We start from the raw sequence: 19,271 nt of genomic DNA on the forward strand, positions 1-19,271 counted from the left end.
CTGTCAGATCAGCTTACTGGATGTTGGTGTTGGACTCAGTACTACAAAATCTATTCTCACATCAGACCCGATGAGCAAGAGTGAATACCAAAGGTAGAATTAACTTCTTTTTAATGGAAAAATGGTGTTAATTTTGTCATTTAATTCTATTAGTTACAAGGTACGAGAAAGAGAATTTAATCAGTGGCATAAAATATGAATAATGTAGAGACCTGTAACATATTAAATCAATATTTTTTTTCTACTTATATTTCAGTGAAATACACTTGTCATGTTTCGTTACATTCTTTTTTGTTGGACGGTTTTATAAATGGGATTCCTTCTCAGATTATTACTGTTGATGTCAAAAGAAAAGCCATAGGCAGTCCAGATTGGTTATCAACACTACTAATGTTTAAATTACCAGAAAAAGGGAAAGAGAGATGAATTTATTTAACTGTTGAGGTACAGAATAGAAGTCAGAATACTACCATGTCCAGTGCTCTGTGTAGTTGTCAGCACTCTGACTATTCATACAGCTGTATTTCCATGAGGTCTTGTGCAATGTGCTTTAGGGCTGTTTCTGGACTTTTACTTCAGTTTAGCTAATTATCAAGACAAGCAAATGTACACAGGAGTCTGTTCCAACCCTCTTCATGAGCAACAAGGTTCTGAAGTAAACGGGTCTGATTCTTGTAGCTGTGCAAATGTAATGTAATGCCACCTACCAGAAATTATAAAAAGTTGGTGATGTTAAACAGAATGCCAGATTAGATTATTTGAATATGCCGTCTGGCCATGAAATCTCTGCATTTAAGAGTTCTACAACTCTAATGCAGAAGTAAGACAAGGATGAATGTGGTTTTTTTTTCTGTCTTGGTTCTGCAGTTACGTTCACTTCTCAGCTGCCTCTGTGTACGTGGAACATTCAGTAAATATGCTCAAGATATATGAGTTGTAATTAAAACAATCCTTAAGAATGTAAGAGCCTAATGGTGTAATTTTTCAATTATGTCAATGTCTATGGGGATTGAGGTTGTGCTTATTATCTGCTAGGAGGCCCCTTTCAGACAGTGTGGCTGAGTTAGGCACGGTCTCTCTTTGCAGCAGGCACAGCATTAAAGCTGAGCCACATTTAGGGACTGCCTGGCACAGTGCTGTATGGTGTTCCATTGCAAGGACCAACTCAGGCCGTGCTAACAGCATGTGCAAAATCCAGCCCCTTCTGCAAGAGGGAAGGGCACAGTGATGCCTCTTAGTAGCCAGCTCTAAAAGGATAGGTGGCTTTGGACCTTAAGTCAAGTTCAAGGGGTTTCCCACTGCTCTTCTTCTCACCAGACCTGGCCTGCTGCTCAGCCAGGTGTCTGTCATCTGTGGGGTTCTCCCCCATCCCAGCTCTTCTTGTCTCTAACAACATGTGCACAACATCAGTTTAGAACCTCTACTGAACAGCAGACAGAGCAGTGTTCTTGTATCCTTGGTTTGCTCATGTGGCCATTATACATCTCCAAGGGGCAGAGTAGCGTGGACTGTAAAACATTTGTCTTGTCCTCATATAGCCTGACTTTCTCAAGACTGAGTGCTTCCACTAAAACTAGTCATACAGGATTAATGTCATCGGGGTGTTCAGATGTTCAGAACTGATAAAAAGTGGTTTGCCTGCATTCAGAGCCCAGAAGTCCATGTTCAAATTAAAAGAAATAGAGACCAGAAACATTAAAATAGTTAACATACAGAAAGAAAAAGGAAAAACCTCCTCAGCTACCTATGATAACACTATTGTTTTCATTTTTTATTATCTTGCTTGTTACATGCCAATGCGAAGCAACCACAGATCGTCAATAAGGATTTTAATTGCAAAGATTTCCTGTGACGTGAGTGTTAATGAATGTCAAGGCAATAACACAAAAGACATTACTTGTTTAATGATTGATAGAACAAGAAAAGCACGAGGTCTTTTGCAGGATAAATGACTACTGTTCTGTGTTCCTTTACATTAGCAGTATCAACACTTAGATCACATGGCAGGAGATAATGGTCCAGGAGATAAAGTACAGAATCACAGTCTGTTATACAATAACAGACATAGTAATGATAATTAATGTGCATTTCTTTGGCCATTCTCATACTTGTCAGCACTGAGCCATTGGGACCAGTGCTTTGCTGTTGACTTAAATGGGGGCAGGACAGGGCACTTGGTTGGTCTGTGCTTTTTGGCTTTTGCTCAGCTGTAAAGATTGTGGACCTTAAAAGCTTTGCTTGTCAGCCAGTTTAACTGAATGTTCATATGTGGAGATTTTGCATGATGTAATAGCAACGTATCTCAATCGCTCAGAGTTATGTGGCTGGAAAAACGAACAAACATGCAATATGATGACACACTTCAAAGCAAACTCGTGGGACTTTGGACGGAAAGGTCCAACATCATGACACGCATGAAGGGCTCATCACTAATAAACATGTGCTGGGTGAGGGCTTTGTCTAAGAAATGAGAAACACTCTGACTAAGGTCTTTTTAGCACACAAGGGTTTAACCCAGATGGTTGGCTGAAATCTCCATTCTACCAATATCCCCTGTAGCAGCAGAATGCCTCAGGAGTCCTTCGTGGTGTGGGCAGTGGGCCCAAACTGCACCCTCGTGTGGTTTGGGTATGAAGTCTATGGAAAAGCTGCGCAGCTCTGGTTTGGTTTATATGGTTTCTCACAAGCTGGGTTTCATTGGACAGCGTGCACTTGGCAACCTGTGGCTGCTTTGCACCATGAGGTTTTGAGTGCCCCTGGAGCTCTGCCGAGTGAGCAACTGTCTCCAAAAACGCGCTAAATCTGAGCGCCTTCATGGTGAAAATTAGTTCATGGTTTGGCAAAATGTTTGGGGAGTCAGAAGATTATTTGGATGGAATGTGGCTGGTTTAATTATTGGCCTTGAACCACAAGTTAATGGAGCTGCACATGGCCTTGGTTTTGCAAAGTAGCACTGGATTGTGTTTCCTCATTTTCAAAGCTGCGTTGGTTTGCAGTTATCTATGTTGGCATGGGAATTGCTGTCAGAAAACTGCTGGTAAAATAGTGAAAGATTCCTCTAAACTCATTTGAATTAATACAATTTAAACCTTCAGAAAATGCCTCCTTGAACATGAGCATCTCCATTTGGTCCAGGTTAAAAATTCCAGAAATTTTGCAAATCCCCTCGTAGCTATTGCGACCTGCTTGACACAGTCATGTTTATCAGCTTTGAATTGAATTGTTCAAATGCCTTTTGTCCTTGGAAAGCTCACCAAAGCTGTGTTTGAGCTTCACTCAAGTAAAGTATGCACAGCCTTGTGCCATTTTTCTTCCTTTAGAAAAAGCAGCTTCTAAAGTGTCTGTAGATAAGAGGTTTGAGTTATGGATGTGCGTTTCCAGGTGGACCTGCATCATGGCCTTGATGAAGGGAGGTGTTGGGGCTCAGACCTCCTGTGCCTCCCCCAGCTTTCCACCAAGCTGGTTTTGTGCAATGCACACATGCTTCTGACTTGTTAAGGCTTTCCCAGTCCTAACAGCACATCCTCCTTTTCCTGAGGGGTTCTGAATGTTTGGAGCTCAGTCCCAATTTGAGGTGACTGAACAGGGACAGTGTCTGCACTGAAAGCAGGAAGTCTGTATGTGTGCATCTCTGGGACGTGAGAGTTCTGTGTAAAACCTGAAAAAGGAGCATGATAAAAATAAAATGGAATTGGGGGAAAAAATATTAAATTTTCAAAATTTTTGAAGCATTCAATCAGAAATATTTATATTTAGTTTTTGTTTAGGTCTCTCTGAGATACAAAATATTCCAAAAGTTACTGTGTGAAAATATGGGAATAAATAGAAATATTTCAGCAGTTCTATGAGGCTACACACCCCTATGCAAAGCCTTGCATGAGATATTCTGAATTTCAGCTTTTCAGATGGCCTTGTACTGCATTCAAAGCCTCTATGCTTTGATCTCTGTTCCACAGACCCAGCAGCCAGTCTCTGTTTCATCGGCGGCCTCAGGACAGGCAACTGTGGGGCAGGGGAACTTCTACCTGTCGCTTCCAATTTTAGGATCAGGACCCAGATTTGGGAAATCACTTAAGCATGTGCCTGACTTGAAGTAAAGGTTTTTGCTGTGTGATGCCCTCCTGAAAACAGATACTCTCCATGGTCTGCATATGTGCCTAATGCTGGCAGTGGGACTGGCCCTGGGAAGCTGCTTCTCCCAAGCACAGTGGAGGAATAGACCCTTAAGCACCCAAATGTCATTCTCATTGATGAGTCCTTGTTGTTTCCAGGGCAAATGCGATGCAGGGAGTGTGGGACGGGCAGCATCAAGGCATGTACCCGCCGGAACAGCACCAGCCCCTCCCTCGGGGGCACGTGTTAGCGCATTAATGTAAGGCACAAAGCAAGGGGGCTCATCCATATAAATGGTTGATTTAAATAATGAGGAAGGAGGAAGGTTGTGGTTGAGTGTCAGTACTGATTAATTAGGGCATAAAATAAATAACCCTCCTAACAACGTGGCTGCTTCCACTGGAACCTACTCCATTAATGGGCGATGGAGTTAATACAAGTGACAGTGTAATTAAGGCTTAGTTAACCAGCCCGTTATGACGTTTGCTTAATTTTGGGGGATGGCCCTATTTATACACACATGTTTTTCCTATTGTAAAGCGTTCAACAGCACTGAGCTGATAAATGTTGGTTGTTAATCCCGCAGTTTCACCACTTGTCAGGCAGCGTTTTCGCGCTCTGCACTTCGTGGAAGTCAGCCACGCGGGTGCCAAAAGGGGGAATAATTCCCCTGCGTGCCTGTTTGATGTCACAGCTGAGGTCATGGGTAGGTATTGTGCTCCTATGAGTAGGCACGTTTATCTCACGTGTGGCCGCACAATGAAATGATGAACAGATGTTGACGGTGAGTTTTTAACGTCTTAGCTCTTTTGGATGGGAGTTTTATGGAAATGTTTTGCCTGTTAACTCTATGAGAGTCAGGCAAAAGCAAGAAAATGTATACTAGGATTTATAGTTTTTTATAGTGGATTTTTAAAAACAGTATTGCTGCACAGCAAATAACTGCTGATGTAACAAGCCATTTATGTTTAATACTTCGGTGGCTGCTGGCCAAGAGCTTCCACAGTCTGTGGTGTGGATCACAAATTTCTCGTAGAAAAAAAAAAAAAAGCAAATACAAAAATGAGATCCTTTAAAATATCACGCATTACAACTGCAGCTTTACATTAACACAGGCCTTCAAAAGCGATGTCTAATCCTTAATTTGTTTAACAGCTTTGGCAGAAGTCCTGAAGCTACTCTGGGTGCTTTTTAGTATATTATCCTACAGGATGGAAGGAAAGACAGAAGAAGAAATCAAACATTGCTGCTATGTGACAGTGATGGTGATAACGTATTCTTAATATCTCTTTAGGTCAGTCTGTGAGGGGAGCTTGCACAGCCTTGAGTATAGGGAGTGCTGCCAATGCCATCCTAATGTACGATGCCTGTATAATGTTTAGTACCTACATAACTGAAAACCCTTTGTAGGGTAACTGCAATTTTCTTTCTAAACCATTTCAAAACCCACTTACAATCTCAGAGTGCCCCAATTTGATTTCTGTGGGATTTACAGATGAAGTTTCAGCTATTAATACCTCCAAAATGTTTTAAGATTTTGGGTAAACATCCAAATGCCATAAACTGTTGTGAAGACAGCACCAAAACCTGATTTTTCAGAATTCAAGGCAAATATCTACATTTCCATTTCAGCTTAAGTCAGAGCATCACACTTTTATGTAGGGAGTCACTTTTTATATGCTGTAGCAAGTCACTTTGAATTCAGATATAAAATGAGGCCATCCATCATGTTAGCAATTTAATTACCTCAGTCTATATTTTTCAGAAAAAAATAAAAATAAAAAATAAGAAAAAGAAAAGGAAACCACCTTTATTATTTGTTGTGTGTATATCTCATTTCAGATTCATTGCCTGAGGACAGGGAGGGCTGTCAGCAGGGCAGTCCTTGTGGTTAGAAATGTCGAGATGGGGAGCAGATAAGACATGCAGTCCTTGTGCCTTCTGTTCAGGTCCACTCCGCTCCATGTTTGCTCCAGGCCTTACCTGTTAGATTTGCTGTAATCTTTGTTGCAACAGTGAAATGGTGCCTTGTAAAGCAGTGAAGCGTGACGGGGATATTGAAAGGGTCAAATGAGGTAGAAATATGATATTTTCTGTCTTCTACCAGCCCAGGAAATAGGAGTCCTGCTGCTGAATCGGGATTTGGCATTTGCCATCACATTTGCAGCAAGAAAGTTGTGAGATTTATTGTTTAGCGCTTACAGAAGAGACAAAGTAAACAATGCTGTCGATTTATCTAATTGTTTAGCCATCTGGTTTCACAGCCACTGAAGATTAAGCACTGAGGAAACGAGGAGATTATAAACAGCGAGGCAGGGCAAGGAGACAGGATTTTAGTGATTAAAGTTTTGCTGGTAAAAGTCCCAAACTACCAAGATGCCCTTCGGAGATGCGGCAGATTTCATGGTTTGCACTTTTTTTCTTTAAGGGTTGGATAATTTCACGGCCAATAAAATGCATAGCCATAAAAGCTGAGATAATGAGAAATGCAATGAAAGGACTTGTTTCAGGGCATAGTCGGATTCAACAGTTGGGGCGGAAAAGGAAATCCCAGCATCATGCCCATGTCTCATGGTGCACCAGCCTCTCTGGAATCACTAAGTATGAGATAGGCTGAATACAGGACACCAGATTTAAGGATTTCTTTCATGTTTACAGCCAAATTTTCAGGCCTGTGTTCCCACTCAGGCTAGATAGCGTTATATGCTATTTTCAGCACTCAGCTGGTTTTCTCATTTTAACACAATCTTTACAAAAACATGAAAAAAACCCACAACCCACCTTGTGGGTGCTTGTCAGTGCAGAAAAATGACCCTTTTCCTTTATGGGTTTGAATGAGAGCAGAGCTTGTTTGAGCAGACTCGTAGATAGGTACACAGGTGGGATTTGGCTGGGTTAGCCAAGTCATCAAAGGTAAATCTTTAATGCTACCTAACACTGGAAAAGTTGAAATAAATTTAATTGCAAAATGTTGCAGTAGCAGTGTAAGAGAAATAGATTTTCTGTGCCGTGGGTTTGGTGTGAGGAGAGAGATTAATTCATAGATCTCCCAGTGCAGCTCTTGGGGGAAACATGCAAAGACATCTTATGTAGAGCTCTAAAGAAACAGAAAAGGGCACTGAGATGCACTAAACAGGAGAGACAGAAGGACAACACTTAAAAAGGACACAACTCAATCATTTTTATTCTCTTGAGTGTAAACCTACCCTGAGGAGCAGATAAGACCAGATACCCTTTCATTCCCTCTGTTGTCCTACATTCATCTTCATTAGGTGTTTTGTCCTACTGGGGTCCAAAGACCCTGGACTTTTGATTAGTTTCAGCTGGACATCAGCATCAAACCTGAAAAACAGTTATTTTGTCTGCATATGTTACTTTTTCACAAACAAAGCGACATTAGAATAATCTGAGTCATTTGGGAGGCTGAAAATTGGCCTGAAACAGCAAGAAGAGAGAAACAAGCTGGCTTGCTTTCTATAAAAGACTTTGCATGTAACAACCCCAGAAAGTTTGTCAAGTCAGCACCTAGTGATGGCTAAGCTGCTGGGCTTGGCCTTGGGATATTTAAATTAGGCTCTGGTTTTTACACCTTGGTTTTTAATGCATAGAGTCAGGGGAAGTGAGGAGGAACAGAAGCATCACGTGAGTATTTCTCCCAGGGAGTTTGGCCATAAACTCCTAAAACCATTGCATCTATGGAGAATGGTCAGACTAGCATCTCCACCTCTGCCATCAGCTCCTGCAGGAGCCATACAGCACTGGGTGGAGGCTCCAAGAAGCCCTGACCACCTGTCCAAAGCTGCCAAGTCTTGGTATCATCTAGGAAAGAAATCAGGAGCAATAAGAAGTGGAGGTGAAATTTAAAGTTTATAATTGTTTGCAGGTTTTTCTTTCTCTAGCATCAGCAAGTTCCTTGTTTCTACATATATATATGAATTATCTGTTTTTATTAAATGCAACTATGTAATACAACATATTTTCACCTAATGTTTTTCAGGCTTTACATCAAAAATTCCAAGTGATTTCATTACCCTAAGCAACATTATCTATGAAATGAAATATTGACTAAAGAGCTTAATTGAGTCTGGATCCAAGATATTTTTCTGAGTAACTGTTTGAAGGCCAGCATCAGCCTTTTGCCTTTCAGTTACAAGTTACATTTTCTTCCTCACTGATATCTGAGAAATCCCTAAAACTGGCATTTCCCATGTCTGCACAACTCTACTAATTCTATAAACCATGATTTCCATGTTATTACAAGGTCACATGGGCAGCTAGGACACCAGCAATACGGTAATAGGATGAAGAACGGAATCTACTTTTATCTTAATTTCAGTCTAGTGGCCTAAACGGAGGGATTTTAACATCTTTTTGTGACCAAAAATAGCACTGAGAGCTTGAGTGGAACTTTTGCTGAGTGTAAGATGATCCTACACGCTGCAAAGTGCTAGCGAAGTTGCATTGCTAAAGCACAGACCCTGAGCAATGCTTGCTGTTTGCTCCCAAATTCAGGCTTTTCAACTGCCTTTGAAGGTATCTGGCTTAACTGGGACAACCTGAGCTGTGCAATCAACCTGGATAGCTGCTTCTGTCCTTTTGCCTTGTGAATGCAACACTAAATCTAAAGTAGTGTAAGCAGTTATTTCAGCTATGTGTTTGTGCAACCATGTCTGACTTCTTTAGGCTGGGTGGGTTGTCAGCATCCCTGCCTTTCGGGGATGCCCCTGTATTAGAACAGGTATAATATGCAGATGCAGTTACAAATGCTGTCAGTTTCATAAGGACGTCCCTTATAAATAGAATGGAGTGCATGTGGAGTGGATCTATCATTTGTTTTTCTTTTCGATAATCTTTTGCTTTTGGATAAGAAATGCACTGCTGTTCTAAATTGATCAACTCACAGGTTTAGCTTTTGCATCAGGCAAAATTTTACAACATGATTCTTAAACCAAAGGAGCACGAATCTCCACCCACCTAAGGAGTGATCCAAAAACACAAATATAGCTTTGAATTTACTTTTTCAGCCAAAAGTGAAGATAGGCTATTCCAGCTGAGTTACTGCTCTGTTTCAGATTTAGTATCAGCTAAACTGTACCATCCAACTATTTTGTGCTGATTAAAAAAAGGAAAAAAGTAGATAATAGAAATGATTGCATATCATGCCCGTTTTCTCATGCAGTGATCAGAGACGTGTCTCGTCTGTCCCAAAGCACTGGGCTGAAACCTTAGTGGAAGGAATGCCAGGTACAGTTAGCAAAACAAAGCACATTTGATGCTGAAGTATAATAAAAACTGCTTTAAAAGAAGAGTTTGGGTTCAAAGCGGGAAGGTTTGAGGGAAACGTGTTCCCCATTACACCCCATTAAGAAAGGGGAATGTGGTGAGTGCTGGCTCCCCAAGGACACCCGGAGCACAGGGATGTGCTGCCCTGCATACCCTGCCAGACCCGCTGACCCTGTGCTCCACAGCACATTTGCCAAGATAATGTGTCTTCTGGGGTTCAGTGGGAAGCAGGGGAAGAGATGCTTCCCTGCATGGATTTCGAAAGGGTCTGGAATGAGCTCAGCTAATAGTATGTTTAGTTCTCGTACGTGTTTGCTCATCTCTAATAACATACTAAAAGCTCAAAAGCGTGTTAAGCTTTGCTGTGTTTTGGCATGCTCATTCGTTCCATGACCGTCTTGTGTGCGCCAAAGCACCGGCATGCTTTCCAAGTGGTTTCTGGGGAGGCGCAGCTGCGTGATTCACTTGAATCAGAGCATGAGTCTGCTGCTGGCGCGCTGTCTGTGCGAGAGGAGAAACGTCTTCGTTGGTTTTTATCACACAGCCCCATAGAAAGCAATGCTCCACCCGAGGAACAGCAGAGCACGGCATTACACCTGTGAGTTTGTACAGCCGCCAGCTGTCCCCAAGGGTGCAGGCTTTACAAGTGCATGCATTTCAATCTGTGTGACAACACCTTGAAAATGGAAGTTAGTTAAGACGAACCACCCTCAATTAAGTTTATTGGATGAGGTCAGCGGTGGAGGTGACATATATAATCATGAAGTTAGAAAAAGGCCCACTCATCTCTGAATCCACAAACAGTTCGTCAATAATGAGAGAAAATTTACTGTGACACTCTGTGTGATTTTGCAATACTCAAAATGGACTTAATTATCAGCACGAGCAACCCCTGTGCAAAGCATGAGGATTTTAATTTGTGGGTTTGGTTTTTTATTTTGCTTTCAAAGAAATGCCATTCTATGAGAAGCAAAATTACTTTCCTGGCACTACATTTTCAGACTGAGGCTGCAGATCTCCCTTCTTCATGTGCCGCTGCAGATGGCTCCATGAGCTCAGGACCACCAGATCCTGCTGCCCAGTTTCCATTCCTAAGAGGCAGTTTCTTACGCAGCTCAATGACGGGTCCATCTGAAGTCAGCAGAACTGTGCAGCATTTGGGGTGATGCCTATGGGTGTAGCAGAGAGGGACCCCCTGCTGCCCTGCAGCTGGAGGTGATGTTAGTGAGGTGGAGACAGTGCCTGCCCCGACTGCCTCTTCCTGTAACCAGAGAGCAGCTGCTGTGATTTTTCCTGCTATTATTTTTGCCGTAGACTTTACTGGTAGCTGACACTGAATTTTAATAGATTCTCGTTTTATTTAATTGCAAGCTGTGAGCGGTGACAACTAACAATATATGAATGAATGTCTTCAGGTACTATTCCCAAATTCTATATGTGTGCTATTATCAGTAAATTCAATTATATATTTTAGGAGAAAATTGTTAAGTTCTTGTGATTTACACTGGCACCAATTATGGGTGAAGTTCCCTGCAGAAGCTCCAAAAGCTTAAAATTCATGGCAGATTTCTCTTTAAATTCTGCATTTTTTCTTCCCATGTGTGCAATTCCTTTTACACTAGACTGCAAATAGATATCTCATTTTATTACCTTGTCAGTCCTTATTCAGGTCTGTAGATATTTTCAGCTCAAACAAAAACAAAAAGCTTGCAGTGTAGTTCTTATCTTCCTCAGCTCCTCAGTGATGAGCATTGGGAACTCTTGAGAATAATTTTATTTGAACCCCTTCAAAAATACATGAAGTTGAGTAGATTTAAAATCAAAACCATAGAATTGCTCAGGTTGGAAAAGACCTTAAAGATCACCAAGTCCAGCCACAATTTGAATGTGGCCAAAATGTGTATTAAATAGTACAAAGGGATATGTAGTTCTTTCAAGATTTTTTGTGATTCTTTAGACTATTTATGAGTACTGCTAGTGATTTAATTACTAAAAGTAAGATGACAAATGTGTCTAGAACAGTCTGCAGTACAGGCCATTGGATGTACTGACATCAGTGCCATCGGTGTGCACACTTAGAAACCAGGCATCTGCTTGGCTGAATGGATTCACATGTTTAGAGTGTAGGATTGAGCTCCTCAGGTTTATCTTCTTTACTTCTTCCCCTTGAAGGAAAGTGAGGGTTCCATCAACATGTTGGCTACCAGCTAAGAGTTTAGGCATATGTACTTAAGTGTACTCTCAGGAGCTGATTTCATATTTAATCAATCTCTCACGATGGGTTTAAAATCCAATATTGATACATTTTTTCTTAGGACCAGAAGTTGTTTGATGATTCCTAGGAGCCACTCTTGTACAGGCTTAACCCACTATTTGCTTATAAAAAGTAAACAGTTGCAATAATGACGTCAGTAATTTCCAAATCCCTCCTTCATCTTAGTTTATTAAGTTGAAACAAACTGAGTGCTACTTTTCAATTTCTTTCTGTCTTTGTTTGTAAAAAAATGTAATTTGAAGAAAACTTATATCCATATCCACATTTTTCACATCCTCACAAGTGGTTTGATGTGACTGGTCAAAAACTCTCTGTGTTATTCTCAAAACAGGCTTCGTTGATACTTGGCACAATCCCATTAATATCTTCTGACTGAAACGCAGACATGTTCCATATTTTTCTTACCACAACTGTCTTTTTTATAACGTTATCTCAGTTTACGAAATCTGATCTAAAATCACCTCATCCACTTTGAAATGAACACATTTTTGAGCTTTCTAACTTATTTCCTCAGTAATTTTTCTTCTTGCCTAGTAGCCATGTCCCAGCTATATCCTTGTTCCATGAGGAAGAGGTGGTTATTATTAGGTGCACTATATACTTCTTCATAACTGTCATCTGAGCTGTTCTTTTTGCACAGAATATATATATATATATATTTTCAGCATCTTGGATGTGTGTTTCGACATACGTTTTTTTAGGAAATAGTCTGAGGTTCATAAATAGGTTATATTTGTGGGTCAAGAGCTGTTGCTTTAACTTGTGTTCATGCCCTGTAATACATAAAAGGATGTAATCAGTTCCCTTCTCTTTTATGGAATAGTCCTATTCTTGTGAATAGAGGCTTCTAGCTTTTTTAAAGGTAGCATTCATCTCAATCAGCTCACTTACCTTTCCATTATTATTAGCCAAGAAGTCCCATCAGCCCCCTCCCCACTTCAAATAGTGGCATTCGGAATGACTGATTTTTGGGTTTGGAGCCATCTTCTCATTAAAGGTTTCCTCAACAGCAAGCAAAATATCAACTCTTTTGAGATTTAAGATAAAATAATAAGAGTGGTGAACTCTGCTTTCAGGTATCTTTCTTACAGGTGTAATATAGGGTTGGGGTATCTGAAGGTGACTGTGCAGACTGAGGGTCTTTCCTGAACCCCACTGGCATTTGTGATGCTTTCTGTAATTTCAGCTAAAAGCTGATTCATTTCTGGCCTATATTCACTCTAATGAACCAAGCCAAAGAGGCTGTGCCTAATAGCATAGGGTGTGCTGCTGCATCAGGTCTAAGCATTGTAAAATGCAGACTCAAACAATCCATATAAAATATAATGCAAGTTGAGTAAAATAAGAGATCAACATTTGTAACCTGCTTTGAAGTCTTTCTGTTTTTGCACTGAATTTTGCAAATTGGCAGCTATGTGGGTTTCATGCATGGATGCTCCATAGGTGAGTGAAGCTGGATGGGGAGAACAAAAATGTCCAGTTTGTGCCAAGGAGATTTGGACTCTCCTTCACTGCAGCATATCAAAGCACTGCAAAAAATAAACAGCTTAGTTTTGCTTATTTTTTATGCATAATACTTTTAAGTTTTGACTGTTAGCTAGCAAAAAACAACAACAACAAACAAACAAAAAAGAGATTTAATGTTCCTCACTTGGTCATGTCTCTCTGCAGTCACCTATTTTGCAGGCATCTTCTTTGAAGCTTATGAAACTATTTCTTCTGTAACTTACCTTGACAGAAATAGGAATGGCACAATCTAGCATTGAGAGATGTTGCTTTCAATGACATTCAAAAGAAACAGAGAATGTCCTAAAGTTTCTGCTTTGTCTTATCATGACACAAAACCTCACAGCAGAGAAGGCCAGGAGCAAAAGGAACGATAAACCATAGGCCTGCAAAATATTTGCCAGGAAGCCCAAATTCACATGGAAAATGCTGCCTGTTGAAAGCTAGGTTGAGGTTTGCAAACTTTTAGCACAAATCAGGGCTCGGCTTCCCATAAAACCTGCCCTGATTTATTGTTTTAAATCAAAGCCAGGTGGGTTTGCATATGAATCCAGGTGAGATCCAGCGGCCTCCCAAGTGTTTTGCTCCTTCAGCTGAGGCTATCAGCCCACAGCCATACAATGCTGAAAGCTTTTCCATGGAAAAGCTTTTCCTGCACACTGACACTACCATGGTTTATACAAGGACAAGGCTTTGGAGTGGCTGGAGGGCAAATTTCACTGGGGCAATGTTGTGTGACGGAAGTGACTTGATGTTCCCCCACAGCGTGCGAGCTCAGACCCAGCCCTATGTGATACCCAGGGCTCATGTTGTATCCTAGGGGTGATAGAACATGTGGAAGGCCCTTGCATCTGCAATTAAATGCAAACATTTTTAAGATAGTGTGTGTGCCACAATGCTTTATAATTACCAGCATTGTTTTAGCAGCAATATTTTGTGGCAGAAAATGAATGTTCCAAAGGATTTTTCATTGTCTTGATAGGGCAATATGTGATTGATTAACAGTAACGATTCCTCTGGAACTCACCAGTTAGACAAGAAATCCCAATCAAACAGCCACAGCCCATTCGCATGAATGCTGTGTCACTGGGCTCTCGCCTGCCTCCCTTCCCAAGCTCCTCACTTTGGAGTTCAACTGAAAGCTTGGATACTGGTGGCCCTGAGTAGGTCTCGGAGATGTTTTCAAAGAGATTTTATGGTGTTATGTGGCACTGGTTTTAGTGCGGAGATAAACGAGTGAGTCATATGCTTCTGTGTTAAAAGGAATCGATGTCTTGTATTATGCTATTTACTTTATCATCAGGGCGGAAGGGTGGAGAGATGGAAATGGTCCCACTTTTATCTAGGTAGGGAGCAGAGGAGGGAACAGAAAGAGGCACTCAAAGATTCAGATGAACTGAGTTTTGATAAAGGGAAAATGCCTCCTTGACCCGATGGCACCATTTCACCATTAGAACAGATTCATTCATGAGCGACCCACTTTCATGCTGCTTACAACTCTCCTTGATGACATTAAAACATACATTGAAAGGGACAGCAAGGATATATGAGCCAGGCTTTAAAAATCTATAATGATCATTAAAGAATAGAGTTAAAATATTCATTGGCCCGTGAATGGTATAGAAAGACATTAAGCCATGGCTCTAGGCTTCTAAAGAGAGAAACAGGGATTAAAATAGATTTCTTAGGTAAACAGAATAAATAACACCAGACAGAAGCTTTATCTTCCCCATCATGGGAGGCTCCTGTGGCTTTGGAAACACCCAGCCCAGAACCAGAGCCCTCATGGTGCTGGTGTCTGACAGTTGTCCCAGTGTGTGTATTTGCCTGGGTGCTATCAGTCCCACATTGCAAATTAACTCAAGGAAGCTTATGCTCCTTCTGCTCTGCTGTCTTAGAATTGCACAGACACAATTCAGAGCTAGGTAATTGTTTTATGGGTTACTTAGCAAATCCAGATATATTTACATAGCATAAACGTGGCGATAAGTGACTACCGAACACGGACCAGAATCCTGTGCTGGTCCTGAGTTCAGGGCTTTATGACATAGACCTGGGTACAATAAGAACGATCTTTGAGATCGCACTGTTTGTTTAAGCTAGCATCCTCCATCAGTCACTGACTTTCTTAAAAGATTAAGCTGGGGTCAATTATTTTAATAAATGGTTTTGAAATGTCAATTAATCAGTAAACAGGATGGACTGATGTGACAGAAAATGTGGCTGCTTTGTTGTGAGTGGACCTATGGCTGCTTCTGACATTTGCTGGGCAGGTAACACCTGAAAACTGGACATGCCTTTCCTAGACTTTGATTATTCACAAATCTGTTGGGCAAGGTAAGTTCCATCATTAACCTTTAATCTTTTAGAAGCAGGTTGGCTGGAATCTATTTACTTTAGCTGGCTTGCTCACTGATAATGCATGATTTTTAAATTTCCTTTTGTGCATTCCTTAGCTGAAGAAAAACACAGCTGTGTGTGAGACAAATTCTATTTATTTTCTCGTTAAGAAAAGTACAAGAAGATAGCATCATTGGAAAGCTAATAATAAAGAACTCCTGAAGAACGCCCTTCATGTGTTTGCTCTGCCACTTTACGAAGGCTTTCCAAACAACCCTTTCAGATGTATTAGTAAGGAAAGATATCTTAAAAGTCAAAGGAAGACAAAGTTAATGCATTTATAGAAGTACCATTTCAGATAACATTTTACCTGAGTGTTTAGTTTAGTTAAATATTAGAAAGGCAGAGATAATAGCGTTGTTTGTATTCATAAATGTGGAAAGTTGCATTTTCAGGGCACTGGAGTGTAAGGCATATCAAAGGTTTATCATCCAGGAATGTGAGGGGTGCTGTGCACCCAGCGGGCTGTGAGCCACTCCCTCCTGAGTCTGCAGAACCGGGGGATGCTCCGGTTTGGGCATGAAAGCCCTTTCTGCTCCATTTTCTGTCTCTTGTTCAGCAGTGGGAAGTAGACGAATGAGGGTATGCCAGCCTGGGACCCAGGGAAACTGCTCAAGCGCTGATGGATCTGCCTTCTTGGTTGAGGGAGATTCAGTGATGCATCACAGAGAGGGAGATGAGACAAAAGTCTGGTCATTTGGGGGGTTTTCCACAGGACCTATTTATGGGATACCACCACCTCTCCTTCTAAAGAAGATATAAAATGAACATTCTCAAAACACCCTGCAAATGCCTGTACATGTCCAGGCACAACTATGGTAGCCCAGCCAAAATTACATATGGTGGCATGAGGTGGAGAAAATGTGGCCACATACACAGGAAAATGAAGCCACACACCTCCAGCATTCCCAGCCCTTCTCTTCTCACGAGTCAGAGCAGACAGCCTATGTGCAAACTTCTAGCAGAAGCTGGCTGCCCTGCCAGCACTCCCAGCCAGCCTTTTTAGACTTGTTGCCATCCTCAGAGTCAAATCCTCAAATACATGTGTTGAAATGATCTGACAATAATGGCCCTGACTAAAATATGATGCTGTTTTGACTGAGTGTGGTTTAAACTGCCATCTGCTGGCTTGTAGTTTTCAAGGCCAATATTAAAAACAATTTTCCCTCATATAGCATTCCTCATTCATATTAAAATAAAGCAGGCTGAATAATACCTTTCCTCCTGTGACGTACAGCTGAGAATTGCACTGAGGAATAGAAATGTGTCAGAGTGCAAAGGTAAAGTCCTGGTGCTTGTAGGTTGATTCCTCAGGGATGTTTGTGTTCAATTCATGCCTAAAAGAAAAGTTTAGTTGCAAATGCACCTTCCCTTGAAGTCAGTGAGACACAGACATACAGATGGCAAGCTAGGGCAGTTGCTTGGTTTTTGCTTCTACAGGCAGCTTCCTGGAACATTGCTTGGGAATTGTTCCAGAGAAAGGACCAAGATAGCCCGGCTTGCTTTATTTGGAGTTACTCAATTAAACCTTTTTCTCTCCGTTCTCAAATCGTTTGAGAGAGGAAACTTCAACTATTTGTCTGGAAAATTGGCAGTCACTTGAGAAGGAGAAGATTAATACCAATAGCTGCTTTGAATTATTTTCCCATTAGCTGTCTCTTAAAACTCACGAAAAATCAAGGCATCCCTGTCACTTGTAGCTCAGAGGCATTGGCAGGACCTCTGGAGGGTGTGAGTAGTGATGGGGTGATTGTGCTGGATTGTGATGTAAGCACCTGCTGGGAACAGAACAGGATGTTCAGCTGGGGGGCAAAAATGCTCTGCCATGGGGAACATTACAGCCCCAGGTCTGCTGGCCAGGAATGGAAATAGACCCCACAACCCCAGCCCACCAGCGTGTGCTGTTCAGTCACCTCAGGAAATTCTGGCCATGGGAAAGACCCTCCAGCTGCAGCACTGCCAACTCCTTGCACTTCTTGGTTGACGCGGGCTATGCAAACCAAGAGGGGATTATAAAACACCTTTCATCTGGGGCATCTCAAGACACTTTGCAAACATTGAGTCATTAATTCCCTGAGTGCCCCTTTGAAGTTGGCAGGTATTATTGGGGGAGTGAAAGGGAGAGCGGTGGCGGCTGCGCAGTGGCAGAGGAATGCAGTGACGACATCGATGACATGACTAATTTATTTAGTAAACTGAGTTTAGCATGGTAATGAGGATGTATTTGCCATCATCCCATCAGTCATCAGATTTATGAAGCTCTCTAGGCAATGAGCTCTGCTGTGTCTAAGTTTAGTTTGATTTGTTCAATTAATTCTTCTAATTCATTTTGACTGAAGAAAAACCCCTCAGATTGTGTGACAGGTCAGAAGGATCTCAGTAATATAAATGTGTGTCTATATGTACATCTGTTTATCTACAAAGAAACCTGCAGTTCTGGGTATGCATGACTATAAGTTACATTAAGATTTTATTTTTACTTTAAAACTATTGGCTATTTTAATCTCTTAATTTTTGTTCCACAAATATTAACATTTTTGGTCTAAAGTAGACCATTTGAAGCCAAGGTAGAGCTGGTGTCTTTTGCTTTCAGAAATGTACATTAGTCCAAGACTTCAACAGCATTCCTGTTCTTGCTTTGGGCTATTTCCCTTCTTACGATATCCAAGTAAGTAATATCCAAACACTGAGTCTTCTATGTCCCAGTTCTCCCCTTTGTCTCTGGAGCTTTAGGGTGCTGCATGGGAGAGATCAGAGCTTTGCTTCACCTTTTCCAGATCATTCATATTTAACTAAGTGAAAAGATAACCAGAAAACTGCCAAAACCTGTCTGCAGCCATGGTTCACCCAACCCCTGCCTGTGGTAGCCATAAAGATACACAAAGCTGTTTTTATGGACAAACCAATTTGCACAGATAGAGGGGAACTCAAAAAGCAGATTCTAGTGGGGTTTTTGCTGCTGTCTCTCAATGCAGATAGTATTGCAGCACTCCAAATGGCATTGTGCTCTGCCCTGTTTTGGAGCCTGATGAAGAAATGTACTCCAAGTCATGCAGGATTCTCTAGCAGGTGACAGCAATGAGAAAAGGAGATATAATTTTCACCGATTTAACCAAGAGCAGTGACACTGTCTGCAGCCAAGGAGAGAGACAAAAATTATTTGCCAGAGTGCCAACACACGTTCCCTAGCGGATAATTGGAAAATGAGAACAGCCTGTCACAGATTAGCCCAATTTCTAAAGCAAGCACAAGACAGACTGATTTTGTTTACGAGAAAGGAGCATCTCAGTAAAAGTCAGATTTGGGTTTCAAAGTCAGTTGTTTAGAACTTTTGACTTGTATGTACACATCAATTATCTGCACAGGGCTCCAAAGTCTGGCTAAGTTCCATTAAGGATGCGCTAACCCTGACAGAGCTGAGCACAGCATCTCCCAGGCTGATGTCTATCTGTCCCTAATATCAACACTGGCTTTACAGAAAGCAGCTGCTAATGCTCATAGGTTTGAGGGCTTTGGTAAAAACGGTTTTCATTACCATGTTTATTTTATGAGATACATAGTATATTCCGATGAAGGCTTCTGGTAGTAAATCTTAAGGTTTTGGCTTGGCGCATTTCTTTGTGTGCTGCAGAAGAAACCATGCCCTGGGCCAAACTTTGCAGCTTGGAGCTGCCCCTCCCTGAGATGCTGCCAC

General features: G+C 41.4%; 1 protein-coding gene and 1 long non-coding RNA gene across 22 annotated transcripts in view; one reads left to right on the forward strand and one right to left on the reverse strand.

Moving 5' to 3' along the window:
* Window positions 1–19,271, forward strand: part of MECOM (MDS1 and EVI1 complex locus) — a 313,281-nt gene that overhangs the window by 188,316 nt on the left and 105,694 nt on the right. The window lies entirely within an intron of this gene.
* On the reverse strand, window positions 15,893–17,321 carry LOC107318332 (uncharacterized). Its single transcript, XR_001557311.3, has 3 exons — window positions 17,248–17,321; window positions 16,794–16,914; window positions 15,893–16,212 (listed from the first exon to the last, which is right to left on the reverse strand). It is a non-coding gene; the product is annotated as an uncharacterized LOC107318332 (long non-coding RNA).

Source organism: Coturnix japonica, chromosome 12 (assembly GCF_054131305.1).
Source record: "Coturnix japonica strain WE chromosome 12, WE-NBRP24, whole genome shotgun sequence".
Lineage (NCBI taxonomy): Eukaryota > Metazoa > Chordata > Aves > Galliformes > Phasianidae > Coturnix > Coturnix japonica.